This window comes from Geospiza fortis, unplaced genomic scaffold, assembly GCF_000277835.1.
Source record: "Geospiza fortis unplaced genomic scaffold, GeoFor_1.0 scaffold408, whole genome shotgun sequence".
Lineage (NCBI taxonomy): Eukaryota > Metazoa > Chordata > Aves > Passeriformes > Thraupidae > Geospiza > Geospiza fortis.
In genome coordinates, this window is record NW_005054330.1 from 6,193,903 (window position 1) to 6,211,405 (window position 17,503).

Genomic DNA, 17,503 nt, shown 5'->3' on the forward strand with positions numbered 1-17,503 from the left:
CCTAAGATAATGGAACAGTGGAACCCAAGAACAAAATACTGTAATATCAGAAATCAGTCTGGAAGTTGCTGAGAGAACTGGATTGAGTTTTGTGACCCTGTAACATTTTCACTGCCAGGTCACAGGTACAGAATGTTTGTTTACAAAGGAACTTTTAATACTTTGTGGTTAAGCCATATATCTATAGGAAAAGTGTTCCTAGCACTTTGTTATGCAAAGTTCATTAAAAAAAGGGAGTTTGAAGCAGTTCGTTCAGAAATTCCACATGGTCAAGTCCTTTTTGAAAACCCAGAAACCAGTGGCAAGAACAGAGGATTCAAATTAATATTCTGATTTCTCATTGCACACCTGCAGGTTGGAAAGGGCATGGGATAATACAACAGCTGTGTGCTTCCCCTCTAGCAAACCAGGCAACACATCCCTGCTGGCAGCTTTTCTGCAGAACAGAAGGGACAGCACAGGAAGACTCCATCTAACATCTCTAATGTTAACAGAATTTCTCTACTAAAAAACCCATAAAAACAAAACAAGAAAGAAAAGCATTTCAGAGCTCCAAGAGGGGCCAGAAATGGGATAAGAGAGAAGTAGAAATACAGATGATGTATTAAAAAGATGTCATCACCTCTTTAATGTGTTTTGTCTTGTCAGCTGTTAACATCCTTAGCTGCTCCATTTGCAGTGGTACAGAAGATGGGGAAAGGCTGAGCTTGGAGCAGCAGCTGTACTCTGAGGGCTGGGTAACTGGATCCAGCCTTCTCAAGCAGATACAGGGCCAATGCTGCTGAGGTGAACTCAGTTTAATCGGTTGCTACTTACAGGCTTAGACTGATTTACAGGTGTTTGCCCTGAAATATGACCATCCATGTCACCACTGCTAATCCTCTCTCCTTCTGAAATACTCACACTTCAACAGGTAGCTATTTTTGGGGAAGAAAAGCCAAATACACACCAAAAAGCAGCAGTGCTCGCTAAATCTCCTCCCACAGGCAGAGCAGCCTGACTATCACATGAGACAAGTTGTCTTTGGTGTACAGCACAACACCAAACCCTTAGTTGCCTCTGTCATGGCGGGTGTCAGCCACCTGCAAGTGACAGTAATAACAGGGATGTCACAGGGAGGGCACACACACAGACCTCACATCCTCCTCCCTGGCAGCCTGGCAGAAAAGCTCCTGTTGGCAATGCAAAGCCTGGGAAGCATAGCTGGCTGCTCCCACTGTGTCCAGGGGAACAGTGTTTTCATCTTTGTCTGCTGAGCACTTCCCTTTTGCCTGTTCTCTCAGGCTTCTGACCTCTTTTCTGCCACGGAGTTTCCATCCAGCCTGCAGCCCAGTTTTGGATCCTGACACACTGCTGGAGACATACTCTGAGAGATTCAGTGGCCAGGGCACTGTGATGCTCTGGACATGGTGAATCAGTTCCTATTCCCCACACACACTGCTCCAGCACTGTGGTAATGATTTGCAGACATACATGAGGACAGGGTTCACAGTCTAAGTATACCAAACAAAAAATTATCTTGGGAGTGAATGTAAATTTACATAAGTAGATAACCTTTTTTTCCTTAAGTAATATATCATATAGGTACTGACTGTGTTGCATACATCTGTCTCTTAGCTAAGCTTAGAGGCTGCTGGGTACAGTTTCTAGGAATCCACCACTCACAGCAAAATGCAGCTTCTAGGAGTTCAAGGCCATGCCAAGTCTCACATACTGAGCATAAGATCTGGTATCCTTGCTGCTGTTCTCAGCTCCATACCCACAGAACCTGCATTTTAGCTATTTCAAAGCATAGCAACTCTCCCTCTCCGTCACTTTGGGATTTTTATGTGGCAGATATTTTGGTATTGCAGGGCATACTGTGGGAGAGGTGCCTCACAGTCACCACAGGTGAACCACAACCAAAACTGCTGCCAGAAGGAAAAGCCTGGTGTTGGAGACCCCCTTGCCCATCATGGGGCCCAACACAGCTGCCAAGTGGGAGATACACAAGCCTACCTCAGAGCACAAACAATGCCAATCAGGATCTCAGTGTATTCCACAGCTGAAAGAATCAGATGCATAGGCACAGGAGCCCAACTTTTTGTCCTGAAAACAAAATTGTCCAGAAAGCTGCTACAAATTTTTGTGGACTTTCTAAGCAGAAACCAAGCAGGAAGCCAAAATATACAAGTTAGACACAGGGATAAAGCTGGATGAAAGTCCACAGTGAATGTGAGTTTCATATCCAAACTAGCAGGGAAAATGGATCTCTGTGCTGCTGTAAAACAGTCACACTGGAGCTCCCAGCACAGCATGAACAATTCTGTTTGGGATTCCCCACTTCCTTCCAGTACTACAGAACAAATACCTCCTGCAAAAGCTGCTGGTGACTGTAAGTGAGGTGAGGGGGTAGGGATCCCATTCCCTGCAACCCCTCACGTGCTTCACCTCCATCTCTCCTATTCTTGGCCCTAAAAGTACCATAATATTTTGAGGTATGTAAGTGTGTGCCAAGAGACTGACATTGCCCTTCAGTTTCTGTGGATGCCACCACTCTCCAAAAGTTTTCCTTGGTACAGACAATTGCATATGTGCATTTCTACCCTTTCAGTTTTCCCAATGGCTCTTTCCATTCCAATACAGCTTTTTCCAATACATCCTGCTTCTGTTGTTCCTCTGCTATGTAAGCAGTTCTCTGTCTATTCTTGCTTTTTTTTTCCCTAGCTCTGCACAGCAGCTACTTGCTAGTTACTCAGAATCCCAATAATTTAGGTCAAAAAGCTCAGTGAATCTGATGTGGTTTGTTTCACATAAAAAGAGTGAAATTGAAAACCACCTTATTCTTCTCAACTGAAATGCTGCATCCCTATTAATTCAGGTGTATAAATAACACTCTCTAATGCTGCATCAAGGGCTCTGCTGTGTGATTAAACCTGCCTCCCTGACCTGTAATTAGAAACTTTGGTTTTGAAAGGCAGTTTGCAGAGAGAAAAGGAGAAAGAAAAAGAGAAAGGAACCAGCTCTCAGACCCAACAATTTTGTTCTTAATAAATTATTCAGAGTTTTTGAAAGTTGAGCTGGATTTCCATCTGCTAGCATTAAAGACCCAAAGGGAAGAAGAACTGAAGGATTCTCACAGCACAACACAACAGCACAGAGCACGGGGCTGGAAACCAAAATCCAGCAGAGAAGTTCACTGTGTCCTCTGCCTGTCCCTGCTGCCTGTGCACACCTGGACTTCCAGCAGCTCTCAGAGTAATGCAGAGTGACCTGCACCAGAGTCCCACTGATCTAGTCATGAACAGTATGGGACATAACATTATAAGAAAACCCCCAAATTTCATTAATATCTTACAAATGTCAGTGCAATCAGGCAACAAACAAGTAAAATAGTGATGGTGATGAGTAGAGAAACAACATAAACACCAGATTGCACGGTCGTACACCAGTAACATACAGCCTTTTCAAGACAAGTCATTTAAAGATGAATTATAAATGATTGAACTGATTTTTTGCTCCAGGGGCAGTCAGACAGTAGAGACCATTGTACTATTAGAGATGCTAATCACTGTTAGTTGCAACCCCAAGGTACATCTGCTGTTATAAGGTGAACTTCTCACTTGGAAGTGGGGAGACAGTAAATACCTTTTTCTCCTCATAGTAAAAAAATCATTATTCCTTCAGCAAAATGTTGACTAATTTTAACATAAAAAATGTTAAATTCAGTCAACAACAAACCAAAACCAAACCCAAAAAACCCACCAAACACAACACACAAATAAAACATTTTTGCAAAGGATGTCAGTAAGCTTTCCTCTTTCCACAAACTAGGGATAGAACAAGCTTTGAGCCTCGGATAATACAGGTGATGAACTGGCCCTGGGATGAGAGGTCTCTCTCTGGCCTTGGGTATTTGGCAGCTGGTTCCAAAGCTCTGCTTGACTTCAGATCAGAGAGATTTTGTGATGAATTCCTCCTCTGGTTACACCTATAATCTTTGTGTTGAGGGTGTGACTGACATCAGTTTCAGTCTTTTATGTTTTCAGGCTCAAGTTTGCAAGGCCTCACACCAGGGGAATCAACAGTCGGCTAATTTTCTGCATAACTGTTTTTCTCTAGGAACTTTACCAGGTTGATCCAAAGTTTCACGGCAGCCTTATGAATTGAGACATCAGGTTTAAGGAGACTTAAGTGAGAGAGGGAAAACCTGAGTTTCACATCTCAAGGACCCTTTGGTCAAAATACCTAACCTCACTGAATTCTCCAATACTTTATATCTCCTACAGTGTTTTTTTACATGCACAACTTTAACAAAAAGAACATGCTAAATCTATCAAAATAATAAATTGTCACTGCTGGAAATGTCTTCATTCCAGTTTGCCTAAATTTGTAAATGTATAAGGTACAGAGCCATTGGGGACCACAGGCTTGGTACGAGGGTGTGGATCCATGAAACAAAAGAGTCCTTCAAATTCAATAACAACAAGTTTAAGTAATCTTTTGTGTTTGCAGTGTGGTAGAGTCCAAGTTTATCACAGAGCTGCCAGAACATAAATCTGATACAAACTACTTTGGATTAGATAGCATAGCAGAAAGAGCTTTACTAGGGTACTGTGACAAGTTTTATGAACTTTTTAAAGAAACAGGACTTGGAAATACTCACTGTGATTAAGTTGTTGTCTTGAGGGCTTGAATACTCAGCACTAAGAAGGGAAGAAGAAAAAAGCTAAGAAATTCAGAAAAAAGAGCAGTACTTGAAACTCATATTAAGACACATTTGTTTTTCAACTGGAATTTTATGTCAGTTGTACTTAAAGCTGAGTCCTGTGAATCCAGCATGCCTTGCCTTCCTTGGATGCAACCATAGGGTCTCCTCAGCCCGTTTTTACAAATCCTCAGTGAGTACTGTGTCACTTCTCTACTCTTGCCTTTGAGGGTCTCTCTCATCTTTTAACATTGGTATGCAAGTACATAAGCCAAAAGAGGTAAAAAATTAGGAATACATCAACTTCCAGGGGCTACCTGTCTCTGCATGGCACCTTCAGGCACAGGGAGTGCCCGGTAGCCCCTGAGAGGCACCACCTCTGCCCCAGCACAGAGGGGAGCAGCTCCTGCTCTCTGCAGGGACCACATTCAGGGTCAGGGACTTGTGTGGCTCTCCTGGGAGCTCTGTCCACCCCTGGGCTCCACGTGTGCCTGCTTGGGTTACTCACCAGTTTCTCTGGTTTCTAGCAAGTCATACACGGCCAGAACCAGCCCACATGGCTTGAAACCTCTTTCCCATCCGCTGCCATGGTCCTCCTCACTCTCCACAGCCATCAGCAGAGTTGTTCAGGGTGAGGTGGCTGCCTGCCCTCTATTTCTCATTTCTTCTGGGCAGTTTATTATTTACAGCCATTCCCTCGAAGACTTTGCTCTCCCATACAGGGATTTATTCCATAAGCCTCACACCCCCCTGTACATGTGCCTCATATGCCACCTTCCCAAGCTTCTCAGCTCCCCTGGCAATGTCTGGGGCACGTGCATGCCCTCAAGCAGGCTGTGTATGTGTTGCTGTGATAGCAGCGTTTTCCTCTTCAGGAATCCCGTATTCTCTCTTACAATAGCATTTTAATGCCCCATCTACCTCCACTCCCCGAGTAAATGGGTTCTCTAAATGTCACTGTCAGCGTTCCTGTGCGTGTGTACATTACTCCTCTAGCAGAGCACCCTTAACTCCCTCACATCAGGGTTTTTTTTTCCTTCTAACTTTGGGTACAAGCCCTGTATTTATCTGGTGACAGATCTTCTGTGTGCTCACGTAACTTTTCTAGAACAATAGACAGAGATGAGATAAAGATATTTGTATGCAAGAGCTATCACCCAGTTGCTTCACACCTTCAAGTGCAGTGGTATCTAAATCATTGCTGCTTCACAATTCTCTCTTTTTGATCTCCTAGTATTTCCACAAATTAGTGGTGTTCTCTCTCATAGTAATGACAGAGAGTCACTGAAATTGTTGTAGTTGATCAGATGTAGCATTTAGAAGTCATCCTATACCATGAAGTCAGAGAGAAACAATGACCAGATGGGCACACAGCCTCACAAGTTTAGCCTTAGACATAATGAAAATCAAAGGGAAATTTTCATCATTCAAACACTGAGCTGAATGACAGTGCAATATCATTCAGTTGGTCTTTGGAAAAAGAGGGTTTATGTGAGGTTTTCTTGGTGACATCCCAAGTGATTTCCAAATCTCAGAATAAAAGGAAAGATGGATCCAATGGTTTGTATTATGTCCAACCTCCAGGCTGAAATATGGTACTACACTGAAAAACAATTCTCAAAAAAAGGAGGAATTGTTCAGCATCTATTAAACTTCACTGACTTTGAAGAACACCTTCCCTGTTCCTTAGTACAAATGTTTTTCTAGCTTTCAGAATGCAGACAGGGTTCTAAAAATCAAGCTGGGCTTCTGAGCATCAACAGAGGTGCCATTTCTACAGTGCAGCTTTGAAAATATGATTAAAGCCTGAAGCACAATGCTGTGCTCCATGGGACATATCTGACCCACACGCTGCCTTTTCAACTCTCTGCGTTTTCTAAATCATGTACATTATGAGTGAATAGGAAGAAAACGTGTAAACAAGAACAGAAAAGGTCATTGCGAGTTCATTAATTCTGATCACTTAATAAGCTGTAAATTGAAGTGCATGAATTCCATTCTCTTGAACACCAGGATAAATTTGAAGAATCTCTATTGACTTAATTTACACTGATATGCATTAGAATAGTTTCTGGCACATTCAGAATCAAAATAATTATTACAGCAACATTCAGGACCAGAAGGCACCCAGCTCCCATTTAGTAACTAAATGGGGGACAGACTTACAAAAGCAAAGAATTCACCAACTTAAAAAAAATTTTCTTAATTATTTTTAAAGGTGGTGCAGAGGCACGACCATGGGGGTTGTGAAATTTAGGGCTGCAGGACTGGCCCTAAGAAGCAGAGTGACACTTTGCACCTAAATAATGAGAACACTGTGTTGTGCAAAAGAGCTACTACTGTCCTCTGTGCCCGCTTCTCACAGAGGACAAAGGTGAACTGTATACAAGGAGGCAGAACTGCTTGAATAACTTTGTCAAGCCAATACTCAGAGTGGTACTGATACATTTCAGAGCTTTTTGCTTGCAGGTCCCCTCAGAGGTCATGAGGACTCCGGGAGGATATCTTCCTATGCTAAGATAAACATTGTTTTTGAATTCTTTACTCCGTGGTTAGGATGCTGTCCAAGAAATCTTACACTAACTTTCTTGGAAAATAAAACACTTGGCCGCTTCTAGGGACTAAAAGGCATCCTCAATATCTTCCTGAACACCTTAAGTATCTAATATAATGACAGGTAAAAGCATGATGGTGGGAGAAACAAGCTGAGAAAAGTCTAAAACACGTTCAATATAAATCACTGGGGCTGCTCGGTTGCAATACCACGAAGCTTGCTCTGCCTTCTGCTCTTGGTGGTTTGTCTGCAAGAAAGTCCCAAGAAGGCAGATCTAACGCGATGCCCTTGAAACGCGTCTGTGAGTGCCTGGGAACGATCCAGCGGCGCGTCCGGCGAGCTCCTCCTGCCGGCTGCTCTCCGGGCTCGGGCTGACAGACCTGGATTTCGCTTCGGCTTTTCAGGTAGCTGAAGGGAGGCAAAGCTAATGCCGTATCTTCCTTCTTGTCATTGCAATAATGTCTCCCATATCAGTGCCCATCCCCTCCAGGAGTCTCAGACACACGGAGGTGCTGTGGTCCATGCCGGGAGCGGGGCAGAGCAGCAGCTGCAGAAGAGATTGAGGAGCCTGAGGAGCAAAGGTGAGCAGGGTTGGCAGTGAGGACAGCAGGGACCTCGGGTAAAGGGACACACAGACACAGTGACCAAGCAAGAAGAGCAGAGTAGGTCTGGTGACAGCGACCACATAGAGCCAGGAGATCAGTGAGCCCACAGGGATGAAGTGCCAGGTCTGAAGCAAAGCCAGGAAGTCAAGTCAGGATCAGCCACAGCCTTACAGCCCACCCCACATGAGGACTGAGGACAAGGGCAGCTCTGTGCCACGGCTCCCAATGCAACTGGGGAGGCCCCAGCTGGCTTCTCCCAGCCCTTTGGCAGACAGCTCTTCTCACAGCACTCTGATCCCAGATTACATTCCACTGTATCATGACAGACCTCAAACACAGGCAGCCAAACCTGTAGGACAGGGGTAGGAGGTTGCAGAATCAGCTGGTGCACTCGGACCCTGTCAGCACACTGCCCAGCACAGCCAGGGGAGAACATAAAAATTATTCCAGGTGCTGACAAAGGAACCTGGGTACAAATATGCCACAGAGGTTAGCAGTGTGCAAGACAGACAATCTGTACTTCAACTGTTTCAGGGTCTGGTAAGGAAGTACCTTTGCAGGGCACTGTATGTGTGCTTGTGTTTTGCCAGTCTGTTGGGAAACCCTTCTTTCTAGGCCAAAATAAAGAAAACTGCCACTGAGATGTAATGACAAAGCCTTTCCACATTTTTAGCTTATAACTTAAACCAGAAGAAATGCAAATGTAAACTAATCCTGGCTTCCCACAAAAAAGTCACTCACACCATATATTCCTCTGTGACATTTCAGTTGCTCAGCTCTTTGGTGAAACTATGTCCCAAAAGAAGAACTCAGACAAGACATACTGGTACCCCACTTCCTACCTCCTCACAGATGACATCTGCCATGGCCCTGCACTGGCAGGTCTTGTAGGTATCTGCATCAGTCCAAACTCCCAACCCTGCCTGCAGGGACAGGTGAAACTTCCTGAGGCAACAAAACCCAAGTGGCAGATAACAACTGTCTGTAAAAAGACAACTTCTGGAATCAATAAGGAAAGACTAACCCTTTGGAAAAAGGTGTCTGTGATTACTTTATTGAGTTACACTGGGAAAAATCAAAGAAGGGAAGGGAAAAAACATGAGGTGAGCATCCCCAAAGTGTTCCCAGCTGCATTGACACTGATACACTGCTCAGATAAAAGCCAGTCTGCCCTGCAAAGTTTACATGGATAGAGTAGAGAGCAATGATCTACTGAAAAAATAACATATTTTATCAACATTGATTAAAAAAACCTTCCAAATTATGTAAAATATTTTGGAAAAACCCACATTTATGAAGAGAAACCCATAAATTTACTGAGGTAGCCAGGGATATATTGTGTGCCCTTCCATATAGAGCACTGAAAGTATACAGGACTGTTACTAAATGTGGCTTCTCTGCCAAGTAATTGTATTCTTGTACTTTATATTTCCAGTGTGAAAACTCTAATGAAACATTTTAAACCAAAGCCGTTTCCTTGGAGCTGCCTTTGACCTTCTTTTCCTTCTCTCTCAGCCAAATCCCCCTGCCAGGATGAATTCAGACCTAATGTCTGCTCCTCCCACCAGGCTTTTGGATATGTGACAATATCCTAGTCACTGGGAGCTGTGCCTGCTGGTGTCCATTGTCTTGTGTCCACTTTGGGAGAGGGCTTTTAAGGAAAAGCCCAGAATTAAATTTATGAAGAGTCCAATGATTTACAGGAATGACCAACCCTGTAGCTACTTTCTGCACACATCTACCAAAAACTTGTGAGTCCTTACTAACTCACAAGGCACCAGCATAGGAATGGTTCAGGGTCTGAGAAAAAGTTTTTGAAAGTTAAAAAACCAAAACAAAGAAACAAAACCAAATTTGAAAAGAGGGTCCAATCTAAAAATACTACAAGCCTGTGGATCAGCTAGAGGTGTGGTAGTGAGACTGCCTACCAAGCCTGTTAGATTCCTGAAAGGCACCAAAAGGGGCTTACACAGAGCCCAGACAGAGCTGCTGGCTGTGCTCTGTGGAATGCATCTGTCCCAGCACTTTGGTGACAGGCACAGCACAGACATGCAGCTTGATCACAGCCACTGCTGAGTACAGCCAAGGCACTACATGGTGACACTGAGGTCCCAGTGCAGTGCCAGGACATAATGAAGGGTCCAAGAAAGGTGCTGCTCAGGATGGAAATGTCAGGTGCATTGCCCAGGTAACAGAGGAGTGGGTCTGTGACACAGGGGACACAGACCACCAGCCAGGTGTAGCAAAGTGCAGCTGATGCAAGGCCCTGGATAATTCACCAATGCTGTTGATGGTATGGTTAGATACTACCAGAAGGAAATCACATTACATGCCTTATTTACAATCAGTCCAAATCTGGAAAAACATTACATGTATCATGTGTGCCTCACTTTGTGTGCTGTAATCTATACTGCCTGCCCTATACAGTTTTGGTACATGAACGAATCCATACCTTGGGAGAAAGTAAAACTGCTTTCTCTGTTAAATCTCTTGTAATCACACCACAAAACCTTTGCAGATATCTATCCAATTCCCACATTAAATCAGTATGTTACTTGAAAAACGTTTTCATTTAAAGACCAAGAACCTGCTAGGAATTCACAACGAGGCTTGAGCCCATTGTCTACGAACTCTTAACTTTTCTTCTTCAGCCCCCTGTTCCCCCTTCTATCTCTGTTCTACAATTTGCCAGCCTCCTTTATGTCTCAGTTATGTCTGCACAACGTGAGGCAGGCAGACCCATGTGCCCACAAACAGAAAAGCTCCTCCAGCTCACAATAACTCAGCAGGCTTCTGTGATTTTCAGAGCCTGCACTACTGTGTGCCCATATCTGCTGTCAAATTACTGCCTGGACAGTACTGCTCCACAGCTAACCTCAGCCTTACCCCAAACATGAAATTGTCTCTGAGACCTCAGGAACATTCATCTTGTCCTGCAGTTCTTCCTACATCAAGTGGTGTAAACCCAGCTGATGCTTCTAGGAAATCAAGAACAAGCTTAGCCCTCCAAAGATGTGTTATGATTTTATGGCCCCTTCCTGCAACCTGCTGAGAGTGGATGTGCTCCATATCATACATTTAAAACACATCAACACAGATTTGAAGGGTGTACAGTTCTTCTGAGGTTTCTAAAGGAAAATAGAGATAAAAGCCATAAAAAACAACCCTTCACGCACAGCAGAGGTTGAGAAGTAAAATTTAAACATAAGTTCATGTTTCCTTTTATTGTAAGTTCTGGCAGTGCCAAGACTGTTCTAACTTCTAGCTGCTTGTCATGGCTGTAACATGACAGCAGTGAGGGAAAATCCTGAGTACATTGACTCCAACCTTAGCTGCCTTCCCTTAAAACACTCACCTTGCCCTACTCTATTTGAAGCTGTGAAAAGACAATATAATAATAGGAAGCTACTCCTAGAGCTCCTACAAAGGAGACAGTTATTTTCACGTCCTGCCTCATTGCCAATACCTGTACATAGGAAAGATGGCATGCACAGATCACACACAAACCTGTAATCGAGGCAAGTCAGGATGTTATTGACTGCAATTGCTGTTGTCTGTCTCGACCTTCTCCTCGAGGTGTCTCCACCTCCCATTACAATGTCACAGCTAAAGGAGTTCCCTGGTGGTCTGCAAAGAAGCAAAATAGCAAATGGCAAGAGAGAACTGACATCATTTATATAACATTAAAATTAACTCTAAATCAACAATTCAGAGAAAGTAATGTTGCATAAAAGTAGACTAAAAGAGATTTCACTGACAAACAGTGCTAACAGTGATATTTTCTACATATAAAATATAAAATCCAAATCCTCAAGATGTTACAAAAAAACCCCAAAGAGCAACACTACATCTCTTCAGTGTTTTGCAGAAAAAGTGAGGCATAGGCATTCATAGGGCTTTGCAGAGTAACTGAAAATTTACCACCAGAATGAAGAACAGAATCCAAGCTTTTAATCCATTAGTCAGTTATGTGCATTATTTTAAAGCAGCCCTTGGATTTACTCATTTTAGTGTAGGTTGGGTAAAAAGGAGCATTAAAGCAGAAATATACATGTGTTCTACATCTTAAACCAAGATTTTTCTCTTGGACAGCAAAAAAGATATCCTGCAGCCCAAGGTTTTGTATGCAGCCATAAAACCTTCATCCTCTTGAGCGTGCTGGTAGTCAGGATAACCCCCAATCCATGTTCTATACCCAGCTGCAGGAGGAAAAGATAACAAAGGCTGTTTAATGGAGACAGAACTCCATCAGGGAAGTCCTTTTGGGCCCCATTTCCATCAGGTCGTAAAAGGAACAGTCTGGATCCACATGCTGGGCTCTGCTGAGGCTGCTCCAGACTGCAGCTCTTCATTTGCAAAAGAAATGACCCATTCATTTCCCTCTGACCTCTCAGATACTTCAGACTGCTGACCTCATCTGCCCATGGCTCCCACCACTGTGAGCCAGCATCTTCAAACAGGTGCTCCCAGACAAACCCCTCCACCTTCCTAGGCAAGCTGAACTAAGACAGCTCCAAGAATCCTGAATCAAGGCTCCCACGAGGCTATTTGTGCATGGGCTGGGAATGTTCAGCCCTCAATGCATTTATTTCCTGTTCAGAAAAGCAGAGGCCCTATATGAAAGGAGGTACAGATGAGAAGGTGTAAATTTTGTCAAGTGAAGTTAAAACATGTAAGTGCACACTCACATGCTTGTATGAGTATGCACTTAACACAGATTTCTCCCCTGCAGCTGCTGACAGCTACACTTTCTGTTAGTGTGTGGTGGCCCAAGCAGGCCCTGAAGTCCCTCTGGACAACTCAGTGTCTTGCGACTGGGAGTTCTCACCTCTGCAGTAGATTTCCAGACTCAGTTTTATGACCAGAGAGGAAAGGGGACAATTCTACTTCAGCAGAGGAATTCCCACGCTTGTATTGCATCCCAGGAAAAAGACACATCTCTTCAGACACACCCATTTACCTTGGCATTCACAGCCTTATTACCAAGAGTATCACAGTACATATTGACTTTTGTTCTTAACAGCCCCATTCCTGAGAGATTGACCCATTCCACAGCTAAGGATACAAAGGCATTCGGTGGCTGAACTGGGAATCCAGTGCTGGTTTCAAATTCAAATTCAAAGTCCTGCTCACTGGACTAATCTGGACAGCCTTTTTCTACTTGGCAGAGAAGTGTGAGTTTCCAGGTCTGAAAGAGTACTAAGGATGGAGTCACAGATACAAGTATCACAGACTAATATCTTTGTCAATAAAAATAGCATAAAAACAAAGCAAGCTAGATCAGCTCCTCCTTTGGTCTCTAAAGAACACCCAATTAGTAGAGTGAACATAACCATCTTTAATAAGTAAGCTGTTTTGGAAGCTGAACTGTTTGTTCCGAGTGCCACATAGACAGCTCTTGCTAATGGCAGAAGTGGCCTGTGAATCAGAGCCCGAAGTCTGATGCAAGAGAAATTTGGGCGTCTCGGACTGATTTCCCCAGCAGAGAACAACCCTATTAGTTTGAGAAAGTCCCCTGCCTGCTTTCTCTCTGAGTAATTAAGAGTGAAATCCTCCTCTCAGTGACCCCAATGCTCTCAGCCTAGGCTGATTTACACATGAAAGGAACCCTCTGAGGGGCTTTCTCTCTTTCACATTCACAACCAGGCAGGACCTATAAATAAAACCTTTATGAAAACAGGAGCTTTCAAAAAGGTCTGTGTATGTGCACGAACGTGTATGAGAGAAAGGGAATGGCTGTGTGCACTCGAGGATGTGTGTTTGCATGCGTATGTGAGGCGTGGGTGAGAAGAATGTGCATTCACACACCAGCCCTCATGCAAACAAGTGCACTGAGAAAAGCATCTGCATGGGTACGGAGCGTGCACAGGTGCTGGGGGCACTGTCAGGAGCCAGAGGCCATGTCCAGGCTGGCTCCAGCTAGCACCATTCCAGGGGTTCACCCATCAGCTGAGTCATGCTAGAGTTACACACGGAAAACCAGAGCAGACTCAGACCCAGCTGTGCATATGAGACCAAGCTTGTGGAGCACTTTCCCCCCACAAAGCAGTAAAGTACTTGCAAGATAAACAGCAGTGGTTTACACTGCTTGGCTTTCACGTGCGAGGGAACACAGAATCAGAGCTCAGTTCCTATGGTTTTCACAGAAAATGAGATTTTTAAGTGGTCACATCTTCTCAGCTGTCCGGGAAAGGGTGAGTAGTGTTCGGTTTTCCAGGGCTGTCATTGTCCAAAGGTAAATTTTAGTTTTCTGAAGCATTAAACCCTTAAAGTTTGAAAACATAACGATGAGACAGATGACCTGAAAATGAAGGTCAGGAAATCAAAAGGACTATGACTACCTTTACAGTAGTTATAAACACAAAAATGCCTAGATATGCATCTGAATTGTCCCTCCCCCACTCTCCTGTCCATCCATGTGGCTACGAAGTCAGGCCAGGATATCTCCCCTTCCAGGAGGCCTACGGAGGACCCAACATAACTTTCAGGAAACTTGGCAGTCCGTGCGACCCTGCCCTAATACAAAACAGGCGACACGGAGCTCAGAGCCAAGCCAGGACAGCCCACAGGATGTCACAAAGCAGGTTCTGCTCTCTGGGGCTTTGCCCCCGTAAGACAAGACCTGGCTACAACGTGATTAATTTCAGAACTGCAAATTATTCTACTCCACTACTCCTGACCAGCTGAATCATTTGCTTTGCTGAATCTGTGCCTGTGCCACATGCTAATGCCAGCAATCGGGATGTAGGTGTGTGAGAAGCACTGCAGCTGCTCCACTGCTTGGTGGGAGACCCTAGGGTGTGAGAGGGAGGCAGGAGAGGTGCGGCACCCTGCGCCCCTCTGATTTCACCACTGCTAATCGCAGCTCTTGGATCTCTCACCCCCGCCCCCAATTCTTATGCAAACATTTAGAAGAAGTAGGCAGAAAAAAAGGCACAAAACAGGAGACATAAAGAGTGCAAAGCCTCACAGGAGCGCACAAAGCACAAAATGTCTCTTCTGCTCGTTCAAAAGACTCTTCCCAGCTCCTTGCACTAGGCTGGAGTGTGTGAGCAGGGATTCAGAGCTCCCCTCCCACTGAGCTCGCAGCTAAAGCCCTCCCCCAGTTCCCAGGGTCTTCAAATGAAGATTTGCATAGTAGTTCCAGATCATTCCCGAGAGAAGTGACAATGGCTCTCTCAACGCCCTCTTCCCCCCGTCCCTCCCTCCCAATGCTGATAAAGCCTTGGTGAAAAGGGGAACAAAGGATTTACAGATGTCAGAATATTGATTTCTGCCATTCCAGGACTACAGGGAGAAGATGAAGAAAACTTTTGCCCCCAGAAACTCTGTGGAGTTTGAGACACAGACGCTATCTCTGCAGCACGAACTCCGCGTTTGTTAAGACAGTATCTGATGGAGGCAATATTGCTATTCGAGAGGGATGAGCAGGGCCCTGAAAATGAAAACGCACGGGGATGAGATTACAGCCTGCAGTCCCAGAGAGCGCATTTGTTGTTCGCAGACGTGCTGAACGGAGGCGCTTCCAGCGAAAGCAGTTTGCCACCAGGCGGGCCGGGCCGGCATTGCTCCGGGCGGCAGCTCCCGCCCAGCTCATCCCGACTCCCGCTGGATCCTGCCCCCTCTCTGCCCCCCGCCGCTGCAGCTGGGAAAAGTAACGGGAAGGAAGTGAAAGTCTTTGGCAAGTGGCCTTTGATTCGGAATCAGAGTGGAATGGATTTCCACTAAACTCGCTAAATTTAGGGCTGTTACCTGAAAGCCAAAGCTTTCTGCTCCCACAACATTTCTGTGCACAGTCCATGCAAACCCGAGCTTGCTTTTGCACTACAAAAAATCCTTTCCACTGTAGTGCGCCAACTCTACTGAACTCCACCTCCACCAGCTCCCTGCAATCGTTCAGATTGTGCTAAACAGAGCAGCGACGCGATGCAAAGTGTCACACGGCACTGCTGCACACCCAGCACGAGACTGGCACTGGGCAGCCAAGGGAGCTTCCAGGAGTTCTGGCCTGACCTCCCCCTGTCCCACCACTGCTCTGAAACAGCTTTCAGCTTTCTCTCTGGGACTGCCTACTGCCACTTCATAGACATACATACATTATTATATTATATTATATTAATCATATCATATCATATCATATCATATCATATCATATCATTTTCCCCTCCCTTTTCAGAGCTAACTCTTTAGCATTTCTGCCCTCAAAAAGTTCCTGGGACGCTGGATCTTTTATAAAAATGTACTTGATTAAAATTTCTCTAAATGTGGGATTTAGGCCATTTTTAAAGGTGATAAGCTATTTTCTGAATCAAGCTCTAGGCCCTCAGGTCAGGTGGGGGAAAACCCCACCTGAAACTCTTTCTGCAAGGCAGAGTGGTGAGTACAAAAGGGTTTCCCATGCCATGGGTCAATAATTCAGACAGAGCTGCAGAGCCAGAGCTGACTGTTCCCTCATTTTCCACACAGCTTTGTACAAACAGGTGCTGTCAGGAGGACTGCAATCATCACAGTGATAACAACCATCACATACTGAAGAGTTAAACACATTTCACACAACTACATCAAAACATTATTCACAATACTCTTAAAATATCTGGGTTTCTTTCAATACCTGCCTGTCTTCCCTCAGCTGAAGAAATTATTCTTATGGAATCTTTTGTGTCTCCCAGCAGTCACTCCTAATTTACATTTAAAGATGTGAATCAGACCCACCAGACTCCTGATACAGCTCATACAGAGATTAATCACAGCTGTTGGGATGATGAAGACTAAGGCAGACCCATTTTAAATCAGTGTCACTCAGATTGTAATGAACCTGCTACCAAACTCAGCTTCAGGACAGACTTCATCCCCATTTCCAGTTGTTCCCCACGAGCCCCTTAGAGCTACAATTCCTTCATGTCATTCCTCTCAGACCAGACCCTACCATCATCCTTCCCAAAAGCTCAGTTTCTTTGCTTTTTTACTGTAACAGTTTCTATATGGACCATGGGAATCCTCTCATTTTGCTGTGGGGTTTTAAGTGCTGATAAATGTACTGTCCACCTACACCAAAAGTCAAACAGCCAGGCCCCAATAAAGAACTAACAGAGAACCTAGATATTTATCATATTATTTTTTTTCTGGAGATCTTGTATTCATTCAAGTGATGTTATTATTTCAGTAGAATCATCCCAGGAATCCACGTAATTAAAAACACATTGGTGGTAATAGAACTGCACCATTTGAGGGCCCCTTTGATCCCCTCATGCCTGGGACCTCCCCAGCACTCTCCCTGACCCCACAGCCCGAGGACTTTTCTCTCTGAACTACTCAGCACTCTCTACCTGACAGGAGGATGTAGGCAGGTGAGGATCGGCCTCTTCTCCCAGGTAATAGCAACAGGACAGGAGAAAACGGCCTCCAGCTGCACCAGGGGAGGTTAAGGTTGGACATCAGGAGTAATTTCTCCACAGAAAATGTGATCAGACATTGGAATGGGCTGCTCGGGGAGGAGGTGCAATCACCGTCCCTGGAGGTGTTTAAGGAAAGACTGAGTGCCATGGTCTGGCTGACACGGTAACGTTCGGTCATAGGACGGACGCGACGCTCTCCGAGGTCACCTCCAAGCTAACTGAGCGTCCCTGTCACGCTGCGTCTCTGTCACCGCCCCCCGGC

General features: G+C 44.8%; 1 long non-coding RNA gene across 1 annotated transcript; it reads right to left on the reverse strand.

The window, feature by feature from the left end:
* Positions 1-6,702: 6,702 nt before the first annotated feature.
* Positions 6,703-17,437, reverse strand: LOC115947908. The gene is made up of 3 exons (XR_004081766.1): positions 17,173-17,437; positions 11,354-11,473; positions 6,703-7,809 (listed from the first exon to the last, which is right to left on the reverse strand). It is a non-coding gene; the product is annotated as an uncharacterized LOC115947908 (long non-coding RNA).
* Positions 17,438-17,503: the final 66 nt, after the last annotated feature.